This window comes from Bombina bombina, chromosome 4 (assembly GCF_027579735.1).
Source record: "Bombina bombina isolate aBomBom1 chromosome 4, aBomBom1.pri, whole genome shotgun sequence".
Classification (NCBI taxonomy): Eukaryota; Metazoa; Chordata; class Amphibia; order Anura; family Bombinatoridae; genus Bombina; species Bombina bombina.
This window is the reverse complement of record NC_069502.1, coordinates 387,521,205-387,533,200: the sequence shown is the minus strand read 5'-3', so window position 1 is coordinate 387,533,200 and position 11,996 is coordinate 387,521,205. Positions and strand designations below refer to the sequence as shown.

General features: G+C 40.9%; 1 protein-coding gene across 1 annotated transcript in view; it reads right to left on the bottom strand.

The window, feature by feature from the left end:
• Nucleotides 1–11,996, bottom strand: part of PIK3CA (phosphatidylinositol-4,5-bisphosphate 3-kinase catalytic subunit alpha) — a 369,462-nt gene that overhangs the window by 300,298 nt on the left and 57,168 nt on the right. The window lies entirely within an intron of this gene.

The following is an 11,996-nucleotide window of genomic DNA, read 5'->3' as shown; positions in this document are numbered from 1 at the left end:
CTCTATAGGGTTTAAAGGAAACTTTTTTCCCTGGTTCTGTAACTATGTCATGTTTAATTACGTTAGCTCTCCCTGGCATGATGGAAAAAAACCTCTCTGTTCCTTCTAATAAGGTCCTTGACCTCTTGCTTTTGATGCACAGATAGGGTTTCAGAAACATTTACCCCTGGCTCAGTAACAGGTATCTCTCTTGTATTTACCACACACAAAACCTCCCTATCCTTCCAGGGCTTCAGTAAATTAATGTGATATATCTGCTCAGGTTTTCTTCTCCCTGGCTGACTCACCTTATAGTTTACATCACCCACATTTTCAATTATCTCATATGGGCCGTGCCAAGTAGCCAAAAATGTATTTTCTACTGTAGGGACTAAAACTAGTACCCTGTCACCAGGCTGAAACACTCTAACCCTAGAATTATAACTGTGTTTTTGTGCTTCTTGGGCTTTTCCCATATGTTCCCTAACTATGGGCATGACAGCCTCCATTTGATCCTGCATTTGAGATATATGCTGAATAACACTTCTATAGGGTGTTGTTTCCTGTTCCCTTGTCTCTTTAACAATATCTGTGCCCTTTTTATCTATTCTGTATTGCAGGCTATTATTTACTTCAAAGTGAGGATAAGGTAATGGATTTTCTGGCTGTGAAATACCACCATTTACAACCCGGATATAAATTTCATGCTTCAGCCAAAGTGGGATCCTCCCATTAGGCACTTTAAAATTACCACAATTAACCTCCAAATCTAATAAATCATCATTGCTTTCTGTATTAACACCTGGCTCATAATTCTGGATAGGCTGGTCTATCAATACAGGCATAGGACAACAGAATTTATGTTTACCTGATAAATTACTTTCTCCAACGGTGTGTCCGGTCCACGGCGTCATCCTTACTTGTGGGATATTCTCTTCCCCAACAGGAAATGGCAAAGAGCCCAGCAAAGCTGGTCACATGATCCCTCCTAGGCTCCGCCTTCCCCAGTCATTCAACCGACGTAAAGGAGGAATATTTGCATAGGAGAAATCATATGATACCGTGGTGACTGTAGTTAGAGAAAATAAATCATCAGACCTGATTAAAAAACCAGGGCGGGCCGTGGACCGGACACACCGTTGGAGAAAGTAATTTATCAGGTAAACATAAATTCTGTTTTCTCCAACATAGGTGTGTCCGGTCCACGGCGTCATCCTTACTTGTGGGAACCAATACCAAAGCTTTAGGACACGGATGATGGGAGGGAGCAAATCAGGTCACCTAGATGGAAGGCACCACGGTTTGCAAAACCTTTCTCCCAAAAATAGCCTCAGAAGAAGCAAAAGTATCAAATTTGTAAAATTTGGTAAAAGTGTGCAGTGAAGACCAAGTCGCTGCCTTACATATCTGATCAACAGAAGCCTCGTTCTTGAAGGCCCATGTGGAAGCCACAGCCCTAGTGGAATGAGCTGTGATTCTTTCAGGAGGCTGCCGTCCGGCAGTCTCATAAGCCAATCTGATGATGCTTTTAAGCCAAAAAGAGAGAGAGGTAGAAGTTGCTTTTTGACATCTCCTTTTACCAGAATAAACAACAAACAAGGAAGATGTTTGTCTGAAATCCTTTGTAGCCTCTAAATAGAATTTTAGAGCACGAACTACATCCAAATTTTGCAACAAACGTTCCTTCTTTGAAACTGGATTCGGACACAAAGAAGGCACAACTATCTCCTGGTTAATATTTTTGTTAGAAACAACTTTCGGAAGAAAACCAGGTTTAGTACGCAAAACCACCTTATCTGCATGGAACACCAGATAAGGAGGAGAACACTGCAGAGCAGATAACTCTGAAACTCTTCTAGCAGAAGAAATTGCAACCAAAAACAAAACTTTCCAAGATAATAACTTAATATCTACGGAATGTAAGGGTTCAAACGGAACCCCTTGAAGAACTGAAAGAACTAAATTGAGACTCCAAGGAGGAGTCAAAGGTTTGTAAACAGGCTTGATTCTAACCAGAGCCTGAACAAAAGCCTGAACATCTGGCACAGCCGCCAGCTTCTTGTGAAGTAAAACAGATAAAGCAGAAATCTGTCCCTTCAAAGAACTTGCAGATAATCCTTTCTCCAAACCCTCTTGTAGAAAGGATAGAATCTTAGGAATTTTTACCCTGTTCCATGGGAATCCTTTCGATTCGCACCAACACATATATTTCTTCCATACTTTATGGTAAATTTTTCTAGTTACAGGCTTTCTAGCCTGAATAAGAGTATCAATGACAGAATCTGAGAACCCACGCTTTGATAAAATCAAGCGTTCAATCTCCAAGCAGTCAGTTGGAGTGATGCCAGATTCGGATGTTCGAACGGACCTTGAACAAGAAGGTCCTGTCTCAAAGGTAGCTTCCATGGTGGAGCCGATGACATATTCACCAGGTCTGCATACCAAGTTCTGCGTGGCCACGCAGGAGCTATCAAGATCACTGAAGCCCTCTCCTGATTGATCCTGGCTACCAGCCTGGGAATGAGAGGAAACGGTGGGAACACATAAGCTAGGTTGAAGATCCAGGGCGCTACTAGTGCATCTACTAGAGTTGCCTTGGGATCCCTGGATCTGGACCCGTAGCAAGGAACCTTGAAGTTCTGACGAGACGCCATCAGATCCATGTCTGGAATGCCCCATAATTGAGTTATTTGGGCAAAGATTTCCGGATGGAGTTCCCACTCCCCCGGATGAAATGTCTGACGACTCAGAAAATCCGCTTCCCAATTTTCCACTCCTGGGATGTGGATTGCAGACAAGTGGCAGGAGTGAGTCTCCGCCCATTGAATTACTTTGGTCACTTCTTCCATCGCCAGGGAACTCCTTGTTCCCCCCTGATGGTTGATATATGCAACAGTCGTCATGTTGTCTGATTGAAACCTTATGAATTTGGCCTTGAATTGAATATCGCTCTCAGTTCCAGAATGTTTATCGGGAGAAGAGATTCTTCCCGAGACCATAGACCCTGAGCTTTCAGGTGTTTCCAGACCGCGCCCCAGCCCACCAGGCTGGCGTCGGTCGTTACAATGACCCACTCTGGTCTTCTGAAGCTCATCCCTTGGGACAGGTTGTCCAAGGTCAGCCACCAACGGAGTGAATCTCTGGTCCTCTGATCTACTTGGATCGTCGGGGACAAATCTGTATAATCCCCATTCCACTGTCTGAGCATGCACAGTTGTAATGGTCTTAGATGAATTCGCGCAAAAGGAACTATGTCCATTGCCGCAACCATCAAACCTATTACTTCCATGCACTGCGCTATGGAAGGAAGAAGAACAGAATGAAGTACTTGACAAGAGCTTAGAAGTTTTGATTTTCTGGCTTCTGTCAGAAAAATCTTCATTTCTAAGGAGTCTATTATTGTTCCCAAGAAGGGAACTCTTGTTGACGGGAATAGAGAACTTTTTTCTACGTTCACTTTCCACCCGTGAGATCTGAGAAAGGCTAGGACAATGTCCGTATGAGCCTTTGCTTGTGGCAGAGACGACGCTTGAATCAGTATGTCGTCCAAGTAGGGTACTACTGCAATGCCCCTTGGCCTTAGCACCGCTAGAAGGGACCCTAGTACCTTTGTGAAAATTCTTGGAGCAGTGGCTAGTCCGAATGGAAGTGCCACAAACTGATAATGCTTGTCCAGAAAGGCGAATCTTAGGAACCGATGATGTTCCTTGTGGATAGGAATATGTAGATACGCATCCTTTAAATCCACCGTGGTCATGAATTGACCTTCCTGGATGGTAGGAAGAATTGTCCGAATGGTTTCCATCTTGAACGATGGAACCTTGAGAAATTTGTTTAGGATCTTGAGATCCAAAATTGGCCTGAATGTTCCCTCTTTTTTGGGAACTATGAACAGATTGGAGTAAAACCCCATCCCTTGTTCTCCTAATGGAACAGGATGAATCACTCCCATTTTTAACAGGTCTTCTACACAATGTAAGAATGCCTGTCTTTTTATTTGGTCTGAAGACAATTGAGACCTGTGGAACCTTCCCCTTGGGGGTAGTTCCTTGAATTCCAGGAGATAACCTTGAGAAACTATTTCTAGCGCCCAAGGATCCTGAACATCTCTTGCCCAAGCCTGAGCGAAGAGAGAGAGTCTGCCCCCCACCAAATCCGGTCCCGGATCGGGGGCCAGCATCTCATGCTGTCTTGGTAGCGGTAGCGGGCTTCTTGGCCTGCTTACCTTTGTTCCAGCCTTGCATCGGTCTCCAGGCTGGCTTGGTTTGAGAAGAATTACCCTCTTGCTTAGAGGATGTATTATTTGAGGCTGGTCCGTTTCTGCGAAAGGGACGAAAATTTGTTTTATTTTTAGCCTTAAAAGACCTATCCTGAGGAAGGGCGTGGCCCTTTCCCCCAGTGATGTCTGAAATAATCTCTTTCAAGTCAGGGCCAAACAGCGTTTTCCCCTTGAAAGGGATGTTAAGCAATCTGTTCTTGGAGGACACATCCGCTGACCAAGACTTCAGCCAAAGCGCTCTGCGCGCCACAATAGCAAAACCTGAATTTTTCGCCGCTAATCTAGCTAATTGCAAAGTGGTGTCTAAGGTAAAAGAGTTAGCCAACTTAAGTGCTTGAACTCTGTCCATAACCTCCTCATAAGAAGATGCTTTATTGAGCGACTTTTCTAGTTCCTCGAACCAGAAACACGCTGCTGTAGTGACAGGAACAATGCATGAAATTGGTTGTAGAAGGTAACCTTGTTGAACAAACATCTTTTTGAGCAAACCCTCTAGTTTTTTATCCATAGGATCTTTGAAAGCACAACTATCTTCTATAGGGATAGTGGTGCGTTTGTTTAGAGTAGAAACCGCCCCCTCGACCTTGGGGACTGTCTGCCATAAGTCCTTCCTGGGGTCGACCATAGGAAATAATTTCTTAAATATAGGGGGAGGGACAAAAGGTATGCCGGGCCTTTCCCATTCTTTATTTACAATGTCCGCCACCCGCTTGGGTATAGGAAAAGCTTCGGGGGGCACCGGGACCTCTAGGAACCTGTCCATCTTACATAATTTCTCTGGAATGACCAAATTGTCACAATCATCCAGAGTAGATAACACCTCCTTAAGCAGAGCGCGGAGATGTTCCAATTTAAATTTGAATGTAATAACGTCAGGTTCAGCTTGTTGAGAAATTTTTCCTGAATCTGAAATTTCTCCCTCAGACAAAACCTCCCTAGCCCCTTCAGACTGGTGTAAGGGCATGTCAGAACCATTATCATCAGCGTCCTCATGCTCTTCAGTATCTAAAACAGAGCAGTCGCGCTTTCGCTGATAAGTGGGCATTTTGGCTAAAATGTTTTTAATAGAATTATCCATTACAGCCGTTAATTGTTGCATAGTAAGGAGGATTGGCGCACTAGATGCACTAGGGACCTCCTGAGTGGGCAAGACTGGTGTAGACATAGAAGGAGATGATGCAGTACCATGCTTACTCCCCTCACTTAAGGAATCATTTTGGGCAACATTATTATCAGTGGCATCATTGTCCCTACTTTGTTTGTCACATTCATCACATATATTTAAATGGAGAGGAACCTTGGCTTCCGAACATACAGAACATCGTCTATCTGATAGTTCAGACATGTTAATAGGCATAAACTTGATAACAAAGCACAAAAAACGTTTTAAAATAAAACCGTTACTGTCTCTTTAAATTTTAAACTGAACACACTTTTTTACTGAATATACGCAAAAGTATGAAGGAATTGTTCAAAATTCACCAAAATTTCACCACAGTGTCATAAAGCCTTAAAAGTATTGCACACCAAATTTGAAAGCTTTAACTCTTAAAATAACGGAACCGGAGCCGTTTTTACATTTAACCCCTATACAGTCCCTGGTATCTGCTTTGCTGAGACCCAACCAAGCCCAGAGGGGAATACGATACCAAATGACGCCTTCAATAAGCTTTTTCAGTGGATCTGAGCTCCTCACACATGCATCTGCATGCCTTGCTTCTCAAAAACAACTGCGCATTAGTGGCGCGAAAATGAGGCTCTGCCTATGACTAGAGAAGGCCCCCAGTGAAAAAGGTGTCCAATACAGTGCCTGCCGTTTTTTTAACAGAATTCCCAAGATTAAAATAACTCTCCAAAGTTGTAAACCATTAAATATGTTTATAAAGTAATCGTTTTGGGCATAATCAGGACAAGGAACAAAAATGGATACCTTCCATACTGAAAAGGAACTCCGGATCGGAGACATGATCACCTCCCTAAAGGACTTATTCCTACCGGCATTAGACAAGCTGGAACTTACTTTACAACAATTGTTGTCCGAAGCTCGGGTCGGGAACCCCCCACGTCCCTCTTCAAAATGGCGCCAACTCCCAGCAGACCTATTCCGTTACAAAGTTTGTACCACTCCAGAGATGCCCCAGCCAGAGCACAATGAGAGTTTGCAGGAGTGGCAGATATGGCCACAGCTGCATAATCCAACTCTGCCGGACCACTGCTCTCTTTCACAAAACAGGGAGGATGGGATCATCACAGACATAAGAGTCACAGTGCCAGTGCGGAACATCACAGTTTCAGGCAATGCATCTGCACTGCAGCGGGACCCTGGCACTCACTTGCCCTCTCAACAGTCATTGAAGAGCGCACTTTACCATACTGTACACCAGCTACAGGATGACGGTTCACTCAGAGGATCAAGATCTTTGGCTACTCAGCTAACACTCCTTTCTGAAACCATGACATTTACAGATGCCTACAACCTTGGCCCTCATGTGGAGAATAACATACGGTTTATCCGTAGAACAATGGGCATCGGCTGACTGACAATAGGGATAAAGCCACCACGGGTCAGTTTAATCACCTTCCCTAACCTCATGAGAGGTGACCCGTCATAGAGCTTAACACCTGGTAAATATGGATGTTGGCTAAGACATCAAACCACACGCCATCATTAAAAGGAAAAAAAAAGAAAAGAAAAAACAGATCCGACTCTGCAGACATTACTGTTTCCAGAATACCTGCTCTAACGCTATATTCATATAGGCATTCTGACTATACGTGGAGCAGAATTGACCCTGTGATAAAAGACTAATGTCAACTTTAATATTCTTGTATAACTACCGGGAGCCCTTTTAACTCACAGGGTGCCGGTTGTGTGTATGTGCTGTTGTTATCCATATGTTTGATTTCAGTTGTTTTTCTGTTTTTCTTTTTGTTGTTTTCTGTTTTACTTTTTAGCTCCCTATCAATCAATCACTCTGTTCTCCTGGGAACTGGAGATCTATTTAATATTCATGTCGGTGGAAACGGCTGGCTGTTCTCAGTGAGTCCCAGTGCCCTGTTGAATTCAAAATTTAGGATGGTCAATTCAGTCCTTCATAGCTGCCCTGGCTATCCCCAATTTTTGAGATGGACAGTCTTGTAAAATGTGCTATGTATTATTTTATAATTTCTATACTCCAACTCATCACAAAATGAATGTATTGTTAATCTCTGGGGGCCTCTAGTGGTTGCTTTAGTATTGCATCACACTTTCTTTAGTTCAGTGATGCGATCTAACAGCAACTTATTTTAAGATGGTGCTCAGCCTGACATTTATATGGAAGCAGGTGGGTTTCAACACTCTCTATGTATCTGTCTGATTTTTCTTTTCCCTACTTTGTTTTAATTGTATATTGGTTTCCTTTTATGTGATCTTATAATCCTACTATGTAACACTAGACCTGAGAGGAACTCACATGTTTCAGCTATACTAATAGTAATCAGACTGTGCTAATGTTTTCTTATATAACACTCATGCTAAATCACAATTTTTTCTGAGGATAGCCCACATAAACTCCCTATGGTCAGTTTAGTTTAATTTGATTTAGATGTAAATCTAGTTTAGTTATATATTGATAATAAAACCCCAAATATGAGTACATAATTCATATATATTAACTGTTACCTTTCATCTGTGTAAAGCCGCTGTATAAACACTGTACTCCACTTGTCCTAAAGTGTTATACCACTATTTTATCAGTTTTCACCTAACTTACTCATACTCAGTATTAATGTTTCCCAGCTACTGCATGCCTGCTTGATGAATTGTGTGTGCATTTCTTGCCTGGCTTGCTTGTACTTTGGGACATGGGTTACCTAATATTTGTATCTGTTTTGATAATGGAGACCTGTTGACAATGACTAATCCTGAATTTCCACAAAAGTTATATGGTAGCAAACTTTATCAAATACTGCATACTGCTTCCATTTTAGTCCTCTTAAGAGGAAGTTTAAGTCCAAGGTTAGTACCTAGTGGAGCAAGATGGTTACTTGAGATACTAGGGCACTTCAGAAGTCAAGTTCAGACGACCTCCCTAGATTTAGGCACTGTTCAGACAGACTGTTACTCATGCTCAGTCTCTCAGTATTATTCTTGATAGGACTGGATATGTCTTGTTCGTTTGTTTAGTCTGTTTGTTTGTTTTAAATGTTATTTTATGTTGAGTTTAATAATATTAAAAACTCCAATATTGTGGTGCAAATCCATATCTATTAGGACACCTGTTGACCCATTGAAAATTCTCAAAGCTACATGTATGTTAGTGTATGAAATAGCAGCTTATTATATCGTTATAGCTGCCTTTCTAGCTCACCCTGCGAGGTGGGCTGATGATGCAATTTGTAACTTTGTACCCTTTATTGGTCATAAATAAAATATATAAAAAAAAAAAAAAAGTAATCGTTTTGGCCCAGAAAAATGTCTACCAGTCTTTAAAGCCCTTGTGAAGCCCTTATTCTTATATTGAAAATTCAGAAAATGGCTTACCGGATCCCATAGGGAAAATGACAGCTTCCAGCATTACCAAGTCTTGTTAGAAATGTGTCATACCTCAAGCAGCCAAAGTCTGCTCACTGTTTCCCCCAACTGAAGTTAATTCCTCTCAACAGTCCTGTGTGGAAACAGCCATCGATTTTAGTAACGGTTGCTAAAATCATTTTCCTCTTACAAACAGAAATCTTCATCTCTTTTCTGTTTCAGAGTAAATAGTACATACCAGCACTATTTTAAAATAACAAACTCTTGATTGAAGAATAAAAACTACAATTAAACACCAAAAAACTCTGAGCCATCTCCGTGGAGATGTTGCCTGTGCAACGGCAAAGAGAATGACTGGGGAAGGCGGAGCCTAGGAGGGATCATGTGACCAGCTTTGCTGGGCTCTTTGCCATTTCCTGTTGGGGAAGAGAATATCCCACAAGTAAGGATGACGCCGTGGACCGGACACACCTATGTTGGAGAAAATAAGTTTTACCTTTACTGTTTTCGTTCAAATCAATTTCAAAAAAAGGAAACACAAAATCTTCAATTGTTTCATTCCCTTTAGACTTCTCAGCTGAATTTACGATTAAAGCCCATAATTAAATAAAAAAACTTAGGAAAATCTCTTCCTATCACCGCCTCATGAGCTAACTTGGGTACTACACCTACCCGATGTTTTAAAGAAACACATTGTGTTTCGAAATTTACATCAGCTGTAGCATATTCACGTTTATCACCATGAACAAAGAATACTCATTTTATGCATATGATCTATAGTCACATCAGGTACTATACATTTTGCAACTAATGTAACCATACTACCTGAATCAAGTAATGCTTTACACAATCTATCATTTACAGTCACCAAACACATGTGAGAGACATCACTATTATCGGGATGAATACAGTTAGACAGAAATTAGTGTGGCCCTGTATTATCACTTGTACTATAGTCCATAAGTTCATCTTTAAGGGCACAGTCTCTGGCAACATGACCAACCTCATTACACTTAAAACATTTAATACTATAATTATAATTGAAGTTCAATCCGATTTGCTGATTAAATCAACCAATCTGATTTTTTCTACTTTAATTCTGATTGGCTGATAGAATAGGAAAAGAACCGTCATTCATCGTTAGTCCGTCGTGCTGGAAGGAAGCTCCGCGCCGGATGTCTTCAAGATAGAGCCGCTCCTCGTCGGATGGATGAAGATAGAAGATGCCGCTTGGATGAAGCCTTCTGCCGGTCCGGATGTCCTCTTCTGCCCGGATAGGATGAAGACTTCTGCCGGTCTGGATGTCCTCTTCTGCCCCATCGGATGAAGACTTCTGCCCGGATCGGATGACCACTCGTGCCCGGCTGGGTGAAGACGGCTCAAGGTAGGGTGATCTTCAATGGGGTAGTGTTAGGTTTTTTTAAGGGGGGATTGGGTGGGTTTTAGAGTATTTTATTATTTTGGGGGGCTTTTTTATTTTATTAGGGGGCTTAGATTAGGTGTAATTAGTTTAAACTTTTTGTAATTTTTTCTTCTTCTGTAATTTAGTTTATTTTAGTTAATTGTATTTAATTTTAAGTAATTGTAGTTAATTTAATTTAATTTATTTAATGATAGTCTAGTGTTAGGTGTATTTGTAAACTTCGGTTAGGATTTATTTTACAGGTATTTTTGTAATTATTTTAAATAGGTAGCTATTAAATAGTTATTAACTATTTAATAGCTATTGTACCTAGTTTAAAATAAATACAAAGTTGCCTGTAAAATAAAAATAAATCCTAAAATAGCTACAATGTAATTATTAATTATATTGTAGCTATCTTAGAGTTTATTTTATAGGTAAGTATTTAGTTTTAAATAAGAATACTTTAGTTAATAATAGTAATATTTAGATTTATTTAAATAATAATTAAGTTAAGGGGGTGTTAGGGTTAGACTTAGGTTTAGGGGTTAATAACTTTATAATGTTGGCGGCGGCAGATTAGGGGTTAATAGATTTAATAGGCTATGGGGGTTTAGGGGTTAATACTAGAATAGGTTTATTGCAGTGTGGGCTATGGCGGTTTAGGGGTTAATATAAGATTAGGTTTATTGCGGTGTGGGCTACAGCAGTTTAGGGGTTAATAATTTAGTTATTACTTGCGGTGTGGGCTATGGCGGTTTAGGGGTTAATACATTTATTATTAGGAGTGAGAGGGGGGATTGCGGATATAGGGGTATACGTGTCAGGCTTATTTTTGGGAGGCATGTTAGACAGTTATGGGATATTTTAAAAATGTTGTTAGTTTTCTTAGGCCCCGGCAGTTTCTAAAGTGCGTAAGTCACTAGCGACTCCAGAAATTTGAAGTTACGCTCATTTCTGGACATAGCTAGTTTATCCGGCTTACGGCACTTTAGGAACTGCCGGCAGGGTATATGTAATACCCCGATGTGCGAGGTGAAATTACGGGCGGCGCGGGTTCCCTCGCTTGCACCAAAAACTACGCCGTATATCGGATCGCGCCCAAAATGTGGCGTCCCGCCTTCTCCACCATATGTAACAAGAATCTTTGGCAACCACTGTCTTCTAGGGTTTAAATGCAATAGAGGACAATCCAGTTAAAGTTTTCAAAACGTTATTTTCTTCCAAAATAGCAAGGTGACTTTAACAGCAGCATACAGTTTGTTCACAGGTAAGGCAAAAGGACAAGCTTCTCTGCACAAGCTTACAAAACAGCAAATCTCTGTCTGCATCAATACAAATGCCCTTTACAGAATGTAACAGCAAACAGAAATCCAGCAAAACGTTTAGTACATAATATTTTTCACAACACATCATATCAGGCCTCCTGCCTGGCTGTAATCTACTTAGCTAGAGAAATGCTTCCCTTTTAAACCCTAGGAGCAGTAATCATGAGCCACACCTGAGTTTAATTGTCTTTAACAGCTGTAAGGTATTCACAACTTAAAACACTAATCACTTCCCTGGGGTTTCCTAGCAAAATGTTAAAGTGAAATGTATTAAACTTGGTCTAATATATACTCCCTCTCACCAAACCAGACTTTCTGTCACAATATATATATATATATATATATATATATATACACACATATATACACACATACATACACACATACACACACATATATATATATATAAACACACACACTACTTGGATCCCCCAAGTAAGGCAAATCGTAGGTGGAGTTCGGCTATTGCACTATTGCAGCAAACAAGATGTT